General features: G+C 38.1%; 1 non-coding gene across 1 annotated transcript; it reads left to right on the plus strand.

Annotated features, from left to right (window-relative positions):
• Positions 1 to 2,277: 2,277 nt before the first annotated feature.
• On the plus strand, positions 2,278 to 2,367 carry trnar-ucu (transfer RNA arginine (anticodon UCU)). The gene is given in 2 exon segments: positions 2,278 to 2,314; positions 2,332 to 2,367. It is a non-coding gene; the product is annotated as a tRNA-Arg (tRNA).
• Positions 2,368 to 7,752: the final 5,385 nt, after the last annotated feature.

Raw genomic sequence — 7,752 nt, forward strand, 5'->3', positions numbered from 1 at the left:
TAGGTGTTTCTATTTTTGCTTTGTCATTATGTGGTATTGTGTGTAGATTGATGAGGGAAAAATTTAATTTAATCAATTTTAGAATAAGGCTGTAACGAAACAAAATGTGGAAAAAGTCAAGGGGTCTGAATACTTTCCGAAAAATACTAAAAACCTGTTTTTTCTCTGTCATTATGGGGTATTGTGTGTAGACTGAGGAAAACGTATTTTAAAAAAATAAGGGTGTAACGTAACAAAATTTGGAAAAAGTCATGGGTTCTGAATACTTTTTCGAAGGCACAGGGTTTATTTATAGCAATGGTTATCAACTGTACTTTAGAGATGGAACATAAGTAGCATAAAATTTAGGTTGTGGTGGCAGCTGCAGAGAGATAATTAGGTGTACGAGACTTGACGTCAGAAGAGTTACAGGGTGTGTTGAGTGGTAGTGTTCTGTCTTGTCCTTTCAGGCTGTTGGCCTGAGGTAGGAATAAATAGATTGAAATAGTGGAGTAGGGTGGTGGGGTTTCAGTGAGTGTTGGGTTAGATGGTAGGGTATTTGATGATTTATTTATTTAAAAAATTCAAGCAAAGTATAAGGGAGTTATACTCCAGTCTAGTACGTGGCGGTAATGCAACATTTATTGGATGCCAATGTAACGGATGTGAAATGGCTAGCTAGTTAGCGGTGGTGCGCGCTAATAGCGTTTCAATCGGTTACGTCACTCGCTTTGAGACCTTGAAGTAGTGGTTCCCCTTGCCTTTGTGGAGTGATGGGTAACTTCGTGGGTGACTGTTGTTGATGTGTGCAGAGGGTCCCTGGTTCGCGCCCGGGCGGGGGGACGGACGTAAAGTTAAACTCTTACACCAACCACCATTAAACCTCATTGAAGACCGTACAACATAGCTAACACTAGCTAGCTAGCCAGTAAATATAACTTTTTCCCCCAAAAATGTTTGTTAGTAGGCTAAATTGGACATGTTATGAACAAAATTAATCTGCTGTCGACACAGAATACGATTTGTGGCTTGCCACACTACAACCATCCTTTTACCAGGTTCCCATGAATAAATTGTAATGCTAGTCCACCACAACATACCTGAGAGTCTCCCGATTAGCAAGGTGTAGTCTGTGTTAAATTTCATTGTGTATTAAAAAAAAAACGTTTGAGATCATATCATTGTGGGGGGATTTCGCCAGTGGTTAGAAGTGGAAATTGGGCTTCTCGAGAAAATGTTGTCCAAGGTTGCAACATTAACCACGGGGGTGGGGCTTAGCGAAGGGTAAATTATCTGTAAATCAAGGAAATAGGTCGAATTGAAGAATCAAAACAACTTGCCCAATATTACGGTTTTTAAACCTGATTTTAAATTAATAGATTAAGCCCTTTATCTTGTGTATTGGATTACAGATATGATAACATTTTTTGCCTAACCTGAAACCAGTTAAAATCCTGATGAGGGTGAGTGGTTTGACAAAAAGAGATTATGGATGATGACAGATTTACGGCATAAAATGAGCGGGGATAGTCGGAATAAACCCTATGGTTTTCTGCTGTCAGATTCTCACAGTAAGAAAATAAAGAAAGCATAAAATGAACGATTCTAAGCTAAATACGGGCCGTTACGGGATTCGATGTCGGGCTGGCGAGTGTGTCATGTTTAGTAGAACATGACCTCTGAATCCGCTACAATTACTTATTGGTAGGGTAACCTCGACTGGCCAGCGTTTATCAGTGGTGAGGATATCCTCATTAGTCTACTATAGGTCATGTACACAGGATACAGCTGGATGTAAACAGTGTAATGAAATGCTTACTTGCAAGTTGCATGAGAGAGACCGCGCCTCGTCTAGTTCCTCACAATTAAATAGCTCTGTTCTCATTGGTCAATTATTGGTTATAACATGGTTGCACTGGTGTCTCGGATTGGTTGGTGAGTGCAAATGGTGAGTGCAAATCGTAGTTGCAGACGACGATATGATTGGTTGTCGCAACCAGACATTTCCTTGACTCACCGTTGTCAGGGAGGTAGCGTTTCATAGGGTTTCGCAACTACAATATTGTAAAGAAAGAGCAACACATTCCAAAGATGTAAGAAATGGTAGGCTACTGGAGTGGTGTAACAGTTGTGTTAAATTTAATATATGACCAAAACTTGAGTTGTAGGCATTGGATTTTAATTCAAATATTGTTCATATTTTAAAACTGCTCTAAACTTGAGAGAATGACGTGTATACAAAATGTGCATCTTTCGAGGCTGCTGTTTGTATTTCAAACTTCTCAATGTACAACCAGCGGCTCCGTGGCGCAATGGATAGCGCATTGGACTTCTAGGTTAAGGATCGAAGTGATTCAAAGGTTGTGGGTTCGAGTCCCACCGGAGTCGAATTTTTGATCTGTTGATTGTGAAACATGAGTTTTTAGAATGATAATGAAAAATGAAACATGACAATAGTGCGACTACGCAAAAGACGCGTAACCATTAACTATTACTTTCCGTAGGCATAAACGCACAGCTCTATATGCACACTGTAGCCTAATCTTTCACAGAAATTCAAGACACAATATTAACCAAAAGCTGTATAATTTTATTTCCATCCGATGTCGGGTAGTTGTCTTAGTCTATAATCCAATAGGCGACGGTTTACTATGTATATAAAAGCTTGAAACATTAAATACTGTGCTGTCAAAAGTTGTTTGTGAACCGCTTGTTGCTCTCGACGTGCTCGTTCAGGACTATGCAGTCTGAAAGCGTGCGTAACAGTGCACGAGGCGTCGGAAGACTTGGCCTCTGGTGCTGGAAAAGCTGAGACGTCCCGTCATACAGTGGTGGAGCAGTGAAGTGCAACGAAACCACATCAGTCTCACATACAAATATAGAATAACTTATTTAGTAGGCTGATGGAAAAACACATATCAACACAATAATTCCGCTATGAACAAATATTGAAATATACTTTTTATTTAACTAATAATTGTCTTACTTTTTAACTCTGCATTGTTGGGAATTTGTTCGTAAGTAAGCATTTAACGGTAAAGTCTACACCGGTTGTATTCGGCGCATTTAACCAATGCAATATGATTCGATTTGAACACGCACAACGCTGCCCCAAACTTTGCCACCAAATGTGTCCATGCATCTGAACCGTTTGATAGTGACCTAACAGGTTGGATGGGTAGTATACCAGGGGCATTCTAATCACATTCTCTGTGCCACACATAGGCATATGTGTCAACAAATAAGACTACAATAGAGTATACTTTATGTGAAGACAGGGTCGCCTCTTCTCATTCTCGAATAGACTCTCCATCAATAGAATGCTTTGGCTGTATCTCCCATTAGGAATTCCTAGTGTAGGTCATCCAGTATTACGTAGAGGTCTACTACAGAGTAGTATCAATACCAGACATAAACAGGTATTTTACATGCAGTCATGCATGAGCAAGTAGTGGCCACACGAGTTAATTGTTCAAAAGATATTTGCCTTTCGCTTGAATCCAATTCGATTAAGTTAAATCGTTCTTGCGATGACATTTGGTTCTAATACTATTGTCTATCATTCATTTAATGTATTTTTGTGAGATTAATATCAATAGGCCTATTGATTAAACAATTATATGTTTGAATAGTCTACTGTTTGTTTATAGGCCTAATGCGGAGACGTTATTATTTATGTAACTACGCAAGTCAGTTAAGAACAAACTCTTATTTACAATGACGGTCAATTATGCGCCGTCCTATGGGACTCCCAATCACGGCCAGATGTGATACAGCCTAGATTCGAACTAGGAACTGTAGTGACGCCTCTTGCATTGAGCTGCAGTGCCTTAGACCGCTGCCCCCCCCCCCCTCCCTATCACATGTTAATGTCTGACAGGGAGAGAAAGTTGCACGTTTGCGTTTATCCAGACTAGAAACAATATTTCACTCTCTCCAAGACTTGCAGCATCAGCTTGGGCTAGATTGATGCATCTCCGAAACCATGCATGTCATGTCCTGCACATCCAAGCCTTCACTGAAGAGCCTAAGCGAAGGGGGCAGTCAGTGCACACTTTAGGTTGAGGGCGTAGCTGCACCAAACACAGCGAATTATAGCCTACTATTATGCTACAATAGGGTAGGTTAGGCAAAGGAGGGAAGGGTTCGAATACCTCAGCCACTATGGCTATTCGTTTCTGCATAGGCTGTTCAGCTGGAACGATTCATTCATTTTTATTTGTCATCTAAATGATTCCTGCATGCAGGCCTGTTGTACTGTGTTACTTAACATTGAGGATAAACCACAAGGGTGCTCTGTTACCTTTATTTCGGCAGCCTTATGAAGGTCATATTAAAATGACTGATCTCTCCAAGTTTATATTATGAAGTGCCCCCCCCCCCCCCTAAACGATAAATAAAAAGTGTATACATGCGATCAATGATCTTAATGTAACAGTGTGCTCATTACTCTTCTACTTCGCTAACATCGATTGTTTCGGACTCAAGCCAATGCTTCTGTAAATAGCGGACCAGCCGTTATACAAAGTGATTTGTCCATTAACAAACGCTAGTTCGAGTCAATTCATTAAAAGTAAATTGATGTGTCCCTACACTTATTGCCAAGCATCACGGGATGAGGCTAATATTAATTAATATTAATATTAATAATATATCTGCTCATCTTAATTACAAATTACAACATGTGTAGTTGTTCCGTATGGCTATCATAAGATGAATGCACAAACTATAAGTCACTCTGGACAACAACAAACAAAGTACAATAATAACAACAATAAAATACAATTGTCATGATAGTCATTTATTTTAATTTATAAACAAACAAACAAATTCTGAATATGTTAAAGATAATAATAGTCTTTATGATGTATCAGACTTGCAATCTTATACAAAAATAAATGAACATCCTGAATTTGAACGTCAGTGAGCTAGAAAAAAAGGGCGCACATCCTTTTTAAATGTTCAAGTTCCCATTCTAAGGGGATTCAACAAATATCAGAACTTATTCAACTTCACCCCAGACCAATTTAAATTTTCAGTATAGGCCTGTGAGAGATAAGTGGAGTTAGAGTGGCTTGTTGGTAATCGATTGAGAGAAGACATCCACAGAATTTGGAGAATTTTTACGCAAATTAATGTTGCTTCTGTCAGACCCGGTGACCGGGTCAGCTTTGTCCCAAGGCAAGTCAGAGGTCAAAAGGTCGAAGTTGAACTAGGGAACAAGTTCCAATCACCCAAAGAAAACCATGTTGTCGAGGAGTAAGTGAAGAACTGTAAACACCAGTAAACATGTAATTTGATGTTTCTAATTGAGGTGAATTTGTAACGAGTGAAAACACTAAAATACATATTTGAAATGTTCTGTAAAACTGTGCATAAAATCATCCCCATTTGCACCTGAATTTAATAAAATTCCTTGATGCAGTAGCAACTTATTTTCTTAAATTAGTATTATCTTAACATGTAGGGCCTAAAGAATTTAAAACATGTAGGCTATACAACAGTTTGCTGGTATAGTTAATTTGTTGTGCCTTTTAAGGGTTAATTTTTCAACCAATATCCGACTATATGTGAGCCACTTTCAAATTCTGAATGTACCCCATCTCCCTCACTTTTCCACCCGTTGTCACGTTTTTTCCCCCTTGTGTTCCCCAAAACATATCAGCATAATGCGGGAATCAATAGTGACCAGTCGATTGTTATTTTTCTCCATAATCTACATTTTTATGGCCGTCATTAACTTGCCAGCAGTCATTTACAGTCTTTAACTTCATTTAAGAGACGAAAAATGTAGATCTAGCCCAACTTTAAAAACATGTTTGTTGGCTGCACTATTTAAACTTTGAAAGTAATTCGTTTTGAATTGAATTAGGCTACTCGGTAAATTGGGCTAGTTGCTTTTTTCTCTACCCATGCTGAAATCTGTAGCAGAACCACTGCTGATAAAAGTGACGGACCCGATCGAGAAATGATAGGAAATTAATTTTAAGACCAGAAAACTTGCCGTGTCTATTAAAAGTAGCCTAGGCCTAAGCTAGTCTACTTCTCTCACTGGCTATACAGGCTATGTGCTATACTTTTTGGTGTTTTGTTATAGGCTACTATCCTTTATAATTAATTTTGATACAATGGAACATTTTATTTCATGCTGAATTTAGGCATTTATTTAATATTCCTAATGTAAAATAGATGGTGTGTGTTCTCTTCTCCGTTTCAGACGGCGTGTGTGGGTACCATCTTGAAAAGGGTCTAAAAGCAGGTCATGTGCGGTGAAGAATGTCATGGAATTAGAGTGGCACGTGCACTATGGGGACTTTCGCGGTCATTTATATCTTGTAGCCTAAAACAATGATTTATGTTTTGATTTGTTTTTGTAAATAGCCCAGATAAACTATTGCCACAATACTGCGACGGGATAACTACATTGCAAACCATTTCTATTAAATCCCATGGAAAATGTGTTCGACACTGGCACAAGGGTCTATGTTCAAAGAGCCTTTTGCAATGGTGTATAGAATTACGCTGATATAATGTTATCACCGTTGTCTGATCATTGACCTCGACGTTCTGGTAATAACTACGTGAGTAGGTTACAGAGGATTCTGTGAGACATTATGCATGTAGGAAACAGCAGGAGCACTAGCTGCAAGCATAATATTTGATAATGAATTGGTTGTTGAGATAAGAACAAAACACATTAGGCTACAGAGCAAATTGAGAGATATGATTTTCTAAAATTACATATCAACCCCTTACAATCTCAGAGCATATTTAATGACCAATATGTAATAAACGTTCCCCGTGTAGGCCTAACTATTATGAAACTGGCCATTCAAAAAATAAACATGTTCCACTTTAAAATTAATGATGAACTTTTTAGGCTTAATTAATGAAACCTCCATAACCCATCATGACACTTACATAGATGCTTCACAAACCATTTATGAGCAGTCATGAGGGGTGATATAGAATGTCCTTACATCTTGTGCTTGGCGGAAGGTAGCATAACCCTTTTGACACCCTTTACCTAAGGTTAGACAGTGGTGTAACAATTACTCAATTGACATACTTGAGTAAAAGTAAATATACCTTAAACAAATGCTCAAGCAAAAGTGAAAGTCAAGTAAAATACTACTTGAGTAAAAGTCTAAAAGTATATATATTTTTGAAGTATCTGGTTTAAAAAATAAGTATCTGGTAAAAATAAAAACTCTACTCAATTAACAAACATAAAAAGTAACAAGTAAAAGTAAATGCTATAGGCCTACATCAAATTCCTTATATTAAGCAAACCAGACAGCACGATTCCTTATTTTCTAGTTTTTATTTATTTTTATTTATGGACAGCCAGCGGCACACCAACACTCAGACGTCGTTTACAAACAAAATATTTGTATTTGCAGTCGGGATGACAATGCGTTATATTGATAGGTGTGGAATTGGACCATGCTGTCCTGCCGGATCATTCGAAATGTAGCAACTACTTTTGGGTGTCAGGGAATATGTATGAAAGTAAAAAATATATTTTTTCTTTAGGAATGTAGTGGAGTAAAAAGTAAAGTTGTCAAAAATATAAATACTAAAGTACAGATACCCCCCAAAACTACTAGGAGCCCACTTTAAAGTATTTTTTACAGTTATTGTTACATTTGCTTTTGGGTGTGTTCATAAATTCAATCTGGAGTGCCAGAGTGCGCTAAGAGTGCGCTCTGGGCATTCGTAAATTCAGAGCGTTGTCAGATTGTCAGTTCGTAAATTCAGAGCTCCCAGAGT

This window comes from Salvelinus fontinalis, chromosome 3, assembly GCF_029448725.1.
Source record: "Salvelinus fontinalis isolate EN_2023a chromosome 3, ASM2944872v1, whole genome shotgun sequence".
NCBI classification, from domain to species: domain Eukaryota; kingdom Metazoa; phylum Chordata; class Actinopteri; order Salmoniformes; family Salmonidae; genus Salvelinus; species Salvelinus fontinalis.